At 50.2% G+C, this 13,639-nt stretch overlaps 1 protein-coding gene across 1 annotated transcript in view; it reads right to left on the bottom strand.

The window, feature by feature from the left end:
- Positions 1 to 10,542, bottom strand: part of PTP4A3 (protein tyrosine phosphatase 4A3) — a 49,444-nt gene extending 38,902 nt beyond the window's left edge. Inside the window, exon 1 of the mRNA XM_030503446.1 lies at positions 10,389 to 10,542. The gene's annotated coding sequence lies outside the window, so the exon portion shown is untranslated. The remainder of the gene's footprint in view (positions 1 to 10,388) is intronic.
- Positions 10,543 to 13,639: the final 3,097 nt, after the last annotated feature.

The raw sequence follows: 13,639 nt of genomic DNA, 5'->3' as shown, positions 1-13,639 counted from the left end.
GAGCAGAAGGTTGCAAAACACACACTGGCCACCCCTGGCTTTAAATACAGCAAGAAATCAAATAAATGGGGAGAGAGGAATGAGGAAGATTGACTACAAGGAGAAAATGCCCAGCTGCACCCACCCTAAGTGCTGGAAGCCATGGATGCTGATTTAGGCAGTGAGAAAACACAATGCAAAGAGCAAAACCAGCAATACCACCGATGCAATGAACTCCTGTGCTGGAGCTGCGGCTGTGAAAGAGCCCACAGGCTGCTTGGAAAACACTAAGGGTGGAACGTTAATGCCCAATGTGATGTATTAAACAACCATGGCCTGGAGAAGAGGAGCTCAGGGTCAAAAATCACTTAACATGGCAAGATGTGATGGGATCTGCTGATTTCCTCCCAGTTATTTGCTGCTGATCCTCAGTGCCGCATTAGCATTGCTCTCTCTGACAGCGGAGGCAAGCGTTAGGGGGAACTGTGTTATACCAGCCAAGCAGCTTCACTGGAAACCATGACAGATGAGAATAATCCTGCTAATAACCACAGAGCCCAGCTCCTCCTCAATGATGCCAATTTACGTGTGGTTTAATAAGGGCACGGCACAATGGAAGGGCACTGCAGGGGAATATAAAATCCTGCCTCAAATGGACACGCGCTGATGCAGTTTAAATTAGGCAGGATGAAAAAAAACTGACCAAAAGCAGGTTCTTAACTAAACAAAAACTTGGAGGAAGCAAGAATGATGGCACCTAGAGCATATTTTTGGCGCCGTCCCTGGAGACATCCAATGCCAGGTTGGATGTTGTTCTGGGCAACGTGATCTAGATGAAGATGTACCTGCTTACTGTAGGGGTGTTGGACTAGATGAGCTTTGAAGGTCCCTTTCAATACAAACTATTCCATGATTTCCTTCCATCAAAGGTATCAGCTGAGCTCTGCCTGACAAGGAGAAGGCAGAGGTCCAAATCAGGATGGGCAAACCAGCACAAAGCCTTAAGCCCACTTGGTAGGGTTTTGATCAAAAGATATCGCATCCTGGATGGTCCGACATGCCCAAAAGAGGACCAGTGGTAAGAAGCTGCGTGCATATTTTACTCTGATGAACTTAAGCGTCGTAAATCCACTTCAGCCTTTGAGCAAAGGGCCTGGTACAGCCATGCACAGGAAACTTCTGCTGCAGAAGTCCAGGGCTGAGATTAGCATGAGATTAGCACGGCTGGGAGTGTGAGCAGTTATGCTGCTACCCAAGGGTTTCAAATGAAAGGAGAGGGAAGGGTGTTACTGAAGGCTGCATTAGGGAAGAAACACCTCATCCTCTGCTAACATGGCTTTTGCATTGCAAATGCTAATGAAATTAGATGATGGCTTTGAATCTGAGAGCCTGTGTCAGCAGGGAGGATGGTCAGGGTGTCCTTCTGCAGGTTGGGACCATCCCTGGTGAGGATGTCAGAGGCGGCAGGGTGGATTTTCCTCTGTCAATGGGAGGACAAGCTGCAGACAGAGCCACTGGGGCTGTCTCCACTGCAGCAATGGGGAAGCCTAGATGCCCGTACACCCATTCTCAACCAGGAGCACTGGGGTTATTTAGGTTGGCAAACCCAGGGTACAGCCTGCCAGAGAATAAATACCAGAGCAGGGAAAAAAAAGCCACCCGAGCTAAAAGCCAGTACAAGAAGAACAAGGCCAAATGGGTACGAGTCATCCACAAATAAATATAAGCTGGAAATGAGAGCAGTTTGTATCCGTGTGAGCAGCAAGGCTCTAGCAGCGGCTTTCCCGGAGGACTTGCCAGGGTCAAACGGCTCATTAGCTTTAAGAAGGAAGCTGGCAGGGGGGTTGCATTGCAGCTGCCTGTAACAGGAAGAGGGGGGGACCAGCCTTCAGACCAGCCAAAAATCAGTGGTGACCTTGGGGCTTCATCATGATGTGGGTCTTCTGCCACAGCTTACATCCTGCTTGGTGGCTGTACCTGCGGTGGTGCAGTACAGAGGGATGCAAACAGCATCTAGGAGAAAGGGAAGCTGCACAGGGAGGGGAAATAAAGAGGCACAGCTCCGTTTTTCCAGCTGACAGGAGCTTAAACACCGGCTGGGATTTGGGCTCAGGGCCCTCCACGAAATTCCACTTGGCTTGTCTTAAGACAGCAGCTCTACTCCCCGAGCACCCTACGAGCATTTCAGTAATAGCAGGAGGAATCAGACCTACTTGTCAAGCGTGTTGCTATTTGTGCAAATGCTGTGTACCGGAGGGAAGCTTGAAGAACAAGTCCCCTTTTTATAGCGTGCTGTACGCTGGCAGCGAGCCTGCAAATTAGAAGGAATTCAGAGAGAAGCAACAACAACAACAACAAAAAAGAAGCCTAAGGGGCTGGAGGGATTAATTTTGGAGGGGGAAGAAAAATAGAGAGAGAACTAAGTGTGTGGTCCAGTGGATGTTGATTTGGGGCTGGGACTGAACCCACTTCTGTCCTGTCCATTGCAAACCTATGCAGGTTTCCCTACCTGTCCTTAAGAAGCAAGATGTGTTTTCTCCCACCTCAGAAGACAGCTTCATCATGTCCATGCAAAAAAGGAGTATTTAAAATAGAGAGAAATAGTATTTAAAATGATAGAAAGTTAATTAAGAACCTGCCAGAGCAAAGGACAGCCCATGAACAAAATCAGTTTGAGCTGGGAGCAGCAACAAATGGTGCATGGGGAGGAAATCCTCTCTGCAATGGGGTTTCTAGGGTGCTTTTACCCCAGACTGGTCCAGTTCATCCCCAACCTCTCTGAACATGCACACAGAGGTGCAAGCTCCCTGCCTGGATGTGGCCCTGCTATCAGCATCCCTATCACTGGGGTACTGAGAGGGGTAGGAGGTGACCTGGATCATGGGTTTAATCACCAGTCTTCAGCCTGGCTGTGCTTGCACTGGTGGCAGGGCCCCAGAGAGGGGACTCTGCCAGGAGCCCAGCACTGTTCCTGCAGGGAAAAGCTTGGCTGTCCCTATCTTGGGGTACCCAGCCTCATGGGGACAACCCTGTGACCAGCAGGTTGCACCCCATTGGATGCATCACCCTGGCGCAGGGACATCCAGAGCCTTTCAGGGTAGGGAATTAGGCATGCCATAAATTATCCTGTTTGTTTTCCAAACCCCCTGTTTTTCTGCCAGCCACACAATCAAGCAAGAAGCTGTAATTTGCCACTGACGGGGTGTAGGAGAGGAGGGGATAGAGAAGCTGGCACAAGCTTTCCCTTAAATGCCCCCTTAACGCCACCTTAAGAAATAACGAGCTGGGGGCAGCGGAGGTTACTGCTTTGGTATGAGAATTTTCATGAGCATGAGAAATAAAAAAAGAGACCACATTGCTCCAAAGTGGTTTTTTTCCTTTAAAGAAAGCTTCAGGGGCTCTGGGAGAGCAAAGCTCGCTGCAGAGTTTGTTTTCTGTTGTGCCCACGTTACCAAGCAGAGCCTGCAGAGGAATGTGCGGCGAGGGGCACCCGGTTGGGTAGTGCCCCTGGGTAAGCACTGATGGCCAGTTGATATGGGATGGTGAGGGTCACCAAGCTCAGTGCTCAATGAGCCATCTTCCCAGTTTAATGCAAGGTTTGCTTCCAGCAGCGCTCCACTGCATAGAATCATAGAACGGTTTGGGTTGGAAAAGACCTTAACATCATCCAGTTCCAACCGTTCTGTCATGGGCAGGGACACCTCACACTAGACCATTTCACCCAAGGTTCTGTCTAACCTGGCCTTGAACATGCCAGGGATGGAGCATTTACCACTGCTTTGGGCAACCTGTGCCAGCGCCTCACCACCCTCACAGTAAAGAACTTCTTCCTTATATCTAACCTGAACTTCCCCTGTTTCAGTTTGAACCCATCACCCCTTGTCCTGTCGCTACAGTCCCTGAAGAAGAGTCCCTCTCCAGCATCCTTGTAGCCCCCTTCAGACACTGGAAGCTGCTCTGAGGTCTCCACGCAGCTTCTCTTCTCCAGGCTGAACAGCCCCAACTTTCTCAGCCTTTCTTCATACAGGAGGTGCTCCAGCCCCTGCTCACCCTCTGATCATTGTGTTACACATTGAGCTAGTAAATAAAAATATTATCACATTAAATATAAATAAATCACATTCAATAATAAATAAATCACATTAAAAAAGTGATTCTAGAGGTTGGGATAATCAGGGCAATTCTGCCAGGGAGCAGCGCAGTAGCCGGCAGCTCCCAAAGCCTTCTCCAGAAAAGTTCAAACCCTCAAATACTTGGAATTGCTCTTTGAGGGAATTTATTTTAAAGCCGCTTTAACGGCAGCTGGGAATTACCAGGGAGGCACTTTGCTCTGCGATTTCCCAGCTGCTGACCCCGTTCACATGAAGGGGGCCCTGGGCGACCGCCCAGCTCGGGAATATGTGCTAGAGCCAGCAACTGCCTGGAGCTGCACCCGCATTTCCCCTTGCCCCATGTTGTGTGAGAAGCACGGAGAGGGCTGTTGAGCATGGCAAACAAAAGAAAATAGAATCATGGAATCAACCAGGTTGGAAAAGACCCTTAAGAGCATCAAGTCCAACTGTTCCCCAGCACTGCCAAGGCCACCACTAAACCATGGCATTGAGGGCCTCGTCTACATGGTTTGTGAACACTTCCAGGGATGGTGACTCCACCACTGCCCTGGGCAGCCTGTTCCAATGCCTGAGCACCCTTTGGGGAAGGAATTGTTCCTAAACTCCATCTAAACCTCCCCTGGGGCAGCTTGAGGCCATTTCCTCTTGTCCTCTCACTTGTTCCTTGGGAGAAGAGACCAACCCCACCTCACTACAACCTCCTTTAAGGCAGTTGTAAAAAGCGATAAGGTCCCCCCTGAGCCTTCTCTTCTCTAGGCTAAACCCCCTCAGGTCCCTCAGCCATTTCTCACCACACTTGTGCTCCAGACCCTTCACCAGCTCCGTTGCCCTTCTCTGGCCCTGCTGCAGCACCTCAATGTCTCTCTTGTAGTAAGGGGCCCAGAACTGAGCTCCAGCATCCAGCAATGAGGGCATGTGTCTGGTTATCTGGGATGTGGTAGGGGTATTTTTGAAGACGTTGTTCCCATAAGGGCTGAAAATTGCACCCAACTGTGTTGCTTCATCCCTGGAGCAAAAGCAGAGTTGGAAGGCTGCAAGCCTCCAAAAAACCAAGCCAATATCCCAATGTGCTGGTGGCACATTGCTTTTTAAGTAGCATTTTGTTCTTAACAGAAAGGTTACTGAACAAAATCACTAATGGCAAGCTAAGTACCAATAGGACTGCGAGTGACAGGTCCTGCTTGAAGACTGGAAGATGCCACCAGCTCAGCTGTGGTTGTACCTCTTCCAAAACCTTCGTGCCCCCCTGCCTATCGCATTGTCCCGAGAGGGTTATGGAGCCCTTCTCTGCTCTAAACCTACATGAGGACATCTTGGTCATCCTGGCTGGGTTATCTGACTCAAACCCTGGAGATGAGGTGGTAGCCCTGAAACAGATGAGTCTGGTGGTGGGTAAAGGCAGCCCCATGCCCAACTGCTGCCGGATGCCAACCCACCTGCACCATGCAGCCAGCATCCAAGTCACTCGTAATGAGGGGGGCCCCCAAAGCCACAGGCAAGGGTTGGGCTGATAGGGATCAACCCTCCCGCATCACCTGTGGCCCCACACCGGCTTTCTTCTCCCTGTTGTCATGCTCGAAAGACACTTGTGGAAAAACACAGCAGAAAAGGTTTGAGTGGCAGGTTGGAGAAGGAAAACAACTTGGCAAGGAGTGGGCTGAAGGACAGAGGCGTTTCCATTTCAGTGCAGAACTCCCAAGGGTGCTGCTCACAGGGTTTATTGACCAACTCAACTGCTCTCAACAAGCTGGCCTTGCAAACCGTGGCAGGGAGGGACACAGCTTCTGGTCAAGGCTTCAACGGTGGCACTTTATTAACTCTATAATCAACTGGTGACATAATCAACAGGGACTCAACGCAGTTAACAAGACACAGAGGGCTCTGCAATCACTGCACCAGCACTGTCACCCCAACATAACCACAAAAAAAGCCATCAAGTGGTCTCTGCAATGCTTCAGGGGACCAAACAATAAAGGGAAAAACTAAAAGTCAAAGTACAATCTGCTTAAAATAACAAAGGGGTGCGCCCTTGACTCCGTCAATGCAGCAGATAGAGAGGATTGAGTTGCTTGGCTCAGTATTAGAAGGAAAAATAATCATTGCCATAATAAAATAAGAACAATTGGATGCAGCCAGGTCAGGTTCATTAAGGGTGAAAGGCAACGGTTTGACTTCAAACCCAGCCTGAAAGGTTGCATCGATAGGATCTTCCCCAGCACAAGTCTGTGCGGGAACTCGTCATCTCCCCCCCCCCTTTTCCTTGCAACACGCCACATCGCCCCCAGCTCTCACGTTAAATATCTTATTAACTGCAGTGACGCAAGAGAGGAAATCTCCGAGAACTATCAAAGAGAGGGAACACATTCACCATCGACAAGGCTGCAGAGATCTGCATGTGAAATGCATTCAGCCCCTACTTTCCCCCCCGCTCCCTTTCCTCTAATCACTCGATGTCATGGGAAACTAAACCTGACATCCAAACAGAGAGAGACTCGCAGTAAAAATATTAAGATGAAAAAAGAAAAGAGCCATAAAAACTTGCCTTCCAGGAAACCATTTGGATGCAGACCCTACGCAGCTGCAGCCACCCTCCGCGTTGTGTTCAACCCCTCCTGCTTTTCGGCTTGGAAATCAAGGCAGGGTGAGGAAGAAAAGGGGATAAAAACCAGAGGATAAAGAGGAGAAGCGATATTGCAGCTGATGAGCCCGAGAGGCTGTTGGCAAAGTGGTCCAGCAATCATCTGAAATTCAGACGGTCACGTGAGGAGCCTGTCTGCAGCTCCCGCTCAGGCTCAGCACTTCCCGAACTGCACACGCAGCAGTTCTCCCGCCCCACTCCCACCCGTTTTCCAGCCCTTGCTCCATCCGAATCGCACTACCACCATCAGGCTTTAAGCACTGCAAGGTGACTGAGGGCTTCCTGCCAAAGATGCTCCAGCCACAAAGGTGGATTCGTGCCATGCAAGCGCAGATAAAGCATCGCTATGCTGCAAAGCCACCCTCCCTTTTAGGTTTTCCACCCATACCCTAGCGGGCAGCGGTGTCTTCTCCATCAGGACGTGCACAGTGGCCATCACCTCACCATGGGGTTGATGGGGGTCCCGCTGATGTGGAGGAGCACCCAGGAGAACATGCTGTACCTGCTCCTGGGGCCAACTTGTCCCTGGGCAACCCAGGGCATGCCCAAAACTGGCCCCCAAGCTGCCATGGTTGCATCAGAGCAGGCAGGTGAGCCCAGACACCTCCAGGGCGAGGTGGCAGCTGCCTTTTTTCTTTATTTATTTAATTTTAGGGGTTTATTTGCTTTAGTTTTCATCTGGAATGTTGCTCGCACCCAAAGGATGCTCCTTCTTCTCCCATCCTGCATGGCCCTATGGTGCGGCAGTCCCCAGGGATCCACCAGGACCAAGCAAAGGTCTCTCTGCAAATGCTGCTCTATACACCCTCACCATCCCACTCCCTAAAATCTTTGGGACAATGAAAATGGATGTTTTTCCTCTGCTTGCACCCATTCTTGAGATAAATTCACACGAGGATTTAAGAGATTTAAAGGCTTCACGCTGCCTCGTCTTCACTGCCTGGCTGGAGATGCATTGCATTGCATTGCACTAAAGTCAGGCAGATACAGTGGGACTAAAAAAAGAGCATGTTTTTCTTTTTTTAAAGCTGGATTGCCTTTCACGGCGTCTATATTTATAGGTAGAGCTGTTGAAATCTTAAGGGCTCCTTGCCACAGGAATCCGGTCACATCTCGTGCTCGCAAAGTGGCGTAACTGGGCAAAAATGAGCATTTAACGGAGTGATGGGAGCTGCGTCCCTCCTTTAATCTTGGGTACAGTCAGAGGGGAGAAAAGAGAAGATGCAAAATGCACGGGGGAGATGTGCGTGCCCCAACCATGTGCCATGATCTGTAGTTTCCAGGTTTGGAGCATAGCGAACATGGGATTTCACACCCACACGCTGGACTGGCACTTTTCTTTTCAGTCAATGATCAAAAAAGAAACCCCGAAACCTCCTTTTTCAGGTGCTGACTTTTGCTTTCGGTTAGTCTATCAGTGGCACACTCAAACCCTCCCCTGCATTTCATTTGATGATTCAAAAACCCCAACGGGGTTCAGCTCCGGAGCGGTAGAACTTGCTCTCCCCATCCAAAGCCGCCTTGGAACACCATCTCCGCCAACAAGCCACGGCACACGATGCCCAGAAACCACACAGCCTCAGCCCAAAAGCTTGCAGCTTTCTTACACAACAGCACGCTATGCTGCTAAAAACCCCTCTTTTATTGTAATTTATGCTATAAAAACACGTCGCGCCACGTCCGACGACGTGCTACCACCCCGCTGAGCACGTCTGGATGCTCAACTCTTTATTTCCTTATGGCAACCTATGCCTATTCCAGACAAAAACCCAAACCGTAATTAAAGTTATTGATAGGAGCCAATGTTTACTGTTTGCTATTTTAATATCAAGTGCTGCTGGATTTCAAGCCACTGATTTCCATTGCTTGCAGGGGATGATTAAGCTGGAAAGATGCCTAAACGCTGGGGGGGGTTTTGACGTTTCTACAGGCACTTCTGCTGTCAAATCCAAGAGGCTGATCCCAATGGATGCTTCTCATCAAGGACCACCTCGACTGGAAGCCAGTGAGTGATTTTTGAGCACATATAGAAATAAAACTAAACCAGTGGTAATGAAAGCTTTTAGCAGTGCCAATGGGATGAAGGTTGGTAGCGCTTAAGTGACACGACTATTTTCAGCCTCGTGAAAGTTTAAGTATTGCTTTCCCAAAGGAATGGATTTCAGGTTGGAGCATTCACTAGGTTAAAAGTCTCTTCTTTCACTTGCCCACGTGTCAGATTTGGCAGCCCCTACCAGCATCTGATGTCCTCCAAAGAGGCTATGATGGGAACTGTGCTGCAACACAGCAAGAGCCAGTGCCTGGGTGGTTAACTCTGAAGCCTAGTGACAACACACTACGAAGATCCTGGATGTATGTAAGTATTGGCGGGTGTACAAAGCTTCCAGCTTTAAATACACCTGCGGCATTTTCAATATACGCTACTAGCAGTGATATGACCAAAAAATCAGCAATCATGATAACCATGGAATTCAAACCCAGCTCACAACAGGGTAGGGAGATGCATGAGATTTAGTATACAAACAAGTCACCAGGCCCATTTATCCACACTACTCTTTTTCCACTGCTCTCAATAAACACACAACTTCATTAAGGCCTAATTTACTTGCTGATCCTCCTTTAGCAAGGAGGATGTATGTATGTAAAACCAACCCAGCAGCTCCAGCCGCTCCGTTTACATTTCAGCTCCTTTGAGCAGAAGGATGAAGCCGTAACCGAATTAACTGGAAACTGGCAGCAGCACAAACTTGCCAGATTCCAGCTAATTGCTCGGATTAGTAATTCCAGTCGCATGCAAAATCCACCTTACCTACGGCAGAGAAAGGGAGCGCATGGGGTGTCCTCCTGCTATGTGACCCGCCTGCTTGTACAACAGAGCCCACCAGCCTCCCAAAGCCCCCTAAAAGCTCATTAGCACAACGGAAACACGCTCAAATATGGCCCAGGAGAGGCCGTCACTGCTGCAACTGCAGCGAGCGCAGCCCCACGCGTTTGACGCCGTTTTCCTGCAAAGAGGTGGGAAACGTCCATTGGGATGGCACGACCGGACAGCAGGGAATATTCCGCGCTTCCCCCCCCGGGGCCCCACGCAACGCTGAGAGCGTGATGAGGCCGCTCGGAGAATGGAAGTGCCCATGATGCGCACCCTGCAGCGCACCCAGCGCGTATCGCTATGGGACACGGGCCTCTCGGGGTGCTCCGGTGCTGTCCCATGATGGGGGGAGCGAACGCAGCATCGCACGTGGTCTTCCCACCGGCGCTCCTGCAGCATCGTGCATGGTCCCCCCCCCGGCTCTGCTGCACCGCGCAGTGCCCTGCTTGAGCCCCGCAAAGCTCTACCTGGTCTCCCCCGCTTGGTACCGGGGTTACCGCACCCCCCGCGCATGGGGGCACCGCATCGCCGGCAGCGTGCAGCGAGCGCCGAGCGCGGCCTCCCCGCCGCCGCACACCGCTATCGCCCCGCTCCCGGCCTCCCCGGCGGAGAGAGAAAGGAAGGAAGGAAGGAAGGAAGGAAAGGAGGGATCGCCCCGCACCCGGCCGGCCCCACGCTTCGCTCCGCGCATGGCTCCCTCCCTCCCGCCCGCATTGTTGCGCAGGCGGCCCCACACGCTGCCGCCTCCGCCTCCTCCTCCTCTTCCCCGCCCGTCCCACGCACTGACCCGCTCGCTGGCTCCGGCCGGCCCGTTCCGCGCTGTCCCGTTGCGTTGCCGTGCCGTGCCGTGCCGTGCCGTCCCGTCCCGCTGCGTTCCGCGCCGCTCCGCGCCCGCACATGCAGCCGCCGCCGCTGCCGCCCCGGCCCCGCCCCCTCGGTCCGGCCGCGGCGTCACGTGGTACAGCGGAGCCAATGGGGAGAGGAGGGAAGAGATGGCAGGGCCGGTGAAGGGGCGGGGTTAAAAGGAGGGAGGGGCGCGGAGGGAGGGGCGGGGCCACGGGGTGGGCGGGGCTATAGAAGGTTTTGCCCATATTTGGTATTTGGGCGGGGCCAGGTGAGTGGCGGGGGGGAAGGAGGAGGAAGAGGGAAAAGGAAAAGGAAAAGGAAAAGAAGAAAAAAGAGGAGAAGGAGGAGGAGGGAGAAGAAGATGATGATGGTGAAGAAGATGAAGAAGATGATGAAGATGGTGATGAAGAACACGAAGATGATGAAGAAGAAAAGGAGGAATAAGAAGAAGAGGAAGAGGAGAGAGAATAATAATAAGAAAATGAGGAGGAAAAAGAGGAGGAAGAAGAAGAATAGAAGGAGGAGGAGGGAGAAGAAGATGATGATGAAGAAGATGATGATGAAGATGATGATGAAGAAGAAAAGAGAAGGAATAAGAAGAAGAGGAAGAGGAGAGGGAGGAATAATAATAATAAGACGAGGAGGAAAAAGAGGAGGAAGAAGAAGAGGAGGAGGAAGAAGAACAGAAGGAGGAGGAGGGAGAAGATGATGATGAAGAAGATGATGAAGATGAAGAACACGAAGATGATGAAGAAAAGAGGAGGAAGAAGAAGAGGAGAAAGAGGAGAGGGAAGAATAATTATAATAAGACGAGGAGGAAGACGAAGAGGAGGAGGAAGAAGAAGATGATGATGAACAAGAACAAGATGATGATCATCATCTTCAAGAAGATGATGAAGAAGAAGAAGAGGCGGAAGGAGAAGATGATGATGGTGCAGAAGAAAAAGAACGGAGGATGATGAAGAAGGAGAAGACGATGACGAGGAGGAAGATGAGGAAGACAAAGAGGAAGGTGAGGAAAGAGGCCTGGAGGCAGGGGCAGAGCAGGCTGCACAGGCCTTGGTGCAGCAGAACCCCCCTTCCCCATGCTGGCCAGGCTGGGTGCAGGGAGGAGCCTCTCACTCCTGTAGCTCTATGAAGGATGTATTCAACATCTCACCATGAGCCGTGCTGGGCACAGTGGTGCCACCCATGGGGTCACTGCACCGGGGTCTGGTGTGATTCAGGAGCTGCCTTTGCTCAGCCTGTCTGGCCAAGCTCCCCGCCTCAGGTTATCAACCTTTGTGGATATAAATCCCTGCATAGATCTGTGGCATAAAGAATAACCATAAATTCAAAGGAACAGGAACAGAGCACCTGCCTCTTTTCATTTATTTCTGATTTATTGAGAACTCTTTTAGCAGAAGTCACTGTGGAGTCAGCCAACGGCTTCGCAGCCATTAAAGCAATAGTAGGATAGGGCTTTTAGGGTGACACAAGACACAGAGGGATGAGGTGATTCCTCAGGAGTCAAACACAGATATGCAGGTATGAAAGGACGGCAGCTGAATATCAGGAGATCCTCAGATGTACATTTGAAGGATGTTTTTTCCTGTGCTCTGAAAGGCGCTAAAACGCTGCCCTCTAAACCAGAACCATCTGACAGTGCTTTGTGTTTCTGAGAACACTGTTATAAAAGGGCCAGGAGGCCTCCTCTTTGGTTAAGGGTCACCTGGCATGACCTGCAGCAAGTCCTCCAGCAGAACTTGAGAAAGGCTGATTTGGCACAGTGAGTGTTTCCAACAGGGGAAAAAAAAAAAAGAGGAGAATGAAAAAAAGAAAGGAGAAGGTTCAGAATTTCTTCATTCATCATAAAAAACCCCAAAATCAGTGAAGGAAACAAGTCAATTTTAGGTTTCTTAATGCGATGGATCTTGTGCAACTCCAGTGTGTATGTGTAAATAAATACAACAGACCTTTGGCTAAAACTTCTGAATCTGTTGGCCAATTTAAAGGATATTGGAGCTTTTCCGTTTCTGCAAGTTTGAAAGCAGGCAGCTGGATGCAAGGGATTTCCATCAGCACGCCTCCCTCCTTCCCCTTTGCCTCTCAAGGCAGAGGCATAAGCTCAAGTTAGACACCAGTAAATTCACACCTTGCAACAGACGCCTGCTGAAAGCAGAAAGCAAACTGTTACTTCCCTTGCTATTGACATTTAGGTTTTGCTGTTTGCCTCCCTGCTCCTTCTTCCTAAGTGAGAAAATTATCTGTTATTCACATCAACGTCTCTAATGAAATACTCAGAGCGTGACTTTCGGTGCTGCTAGAATCAGGCAGGCAAAGCTTAGCGAAAGCTCTGGAGAGCAGAAGTCCTCCTGCTATTGCTGGTGCTGGTAGGACCCACTGAGAAACCCGCCTGCGAATGCTTTCTTTAAAAGCAAAACCCATTGAAAATTGAAACAAACAAACATCATAAAATCCAGCACAAAGCAAAAACAACTTTGCAGCTGCTCTGGTTGGTTGGGTATTTTTGGTCAAACCCTCTCTTGTTAAAACAGCATGACCCCTTTCCCTTCCATGGGGATTCCCAGGCATGATGGGGAACTGCATTTGGCTTGGAGGGAATATGTTTGTTTGTTCTGTATCCTTTACTGTTTGTGGATATGATAGACCCGCCTTTGGGTTGCAGCAAATGCCAGTGATCTGTTTCTGCTTAGCTGAGAACCTGAGAACGGTGGTTGGCAAGCTGTTCTTTGCTTACCATTTCAAATGTCACATGGCAAATTCGAGCGCTCGAGCACAATCTCAGCTTGACAGCTCTGGCACAAGAAAAAGGGGTAACAGCATGAGCCTCCACCACATCGCCTCTGAAGCGCCGTCAAACCCAGCTTGATCTCTCTTGCATGGGTGAGGATGGAGGTTTGCTGTGCCTGAGAGAGGAGCTTCTCAGCCCAGGGTGTAAATTCATACCAGTTCTGCTGTTGCTCTTTGTAAAGGGAACTTTTGTCCATTGTAAGCTGGAGGGGAAAATGAAGGTGTTAAAAATGGTATGAGGAACACTTTCAGGTCTCTGGGCAAGCCTGAATCCATCTTCAGTCAAGCCCTGCCTCACTTCTCAAGGGAGGTTGGAATTAGATGACCTTAAGGTCCTTTCCAACCCAAACCGTTCTAGGATTCTATGATTTTAAAGAATCAGGACAGAAATGTTCCCAC

Source organism: Strigops habroptila, chromosome 1 (genome assembly GCF_004027225.2).
Source record: "Strigops habroptila isolate Jane chromosome 1, bStrHab1.2.pri, whole genome shotgun sequence".
Lineage (NCBI taxonomy): Eukaryota > Metazoa > Chordata > Aves > Psittaciformes > Psittacidae > Strigops > Strigops habroptila.
Note: the sequence above shows the minus strand (reverse complement) of the source record. Positions and strands in the feature narration are given on the sequence as shown.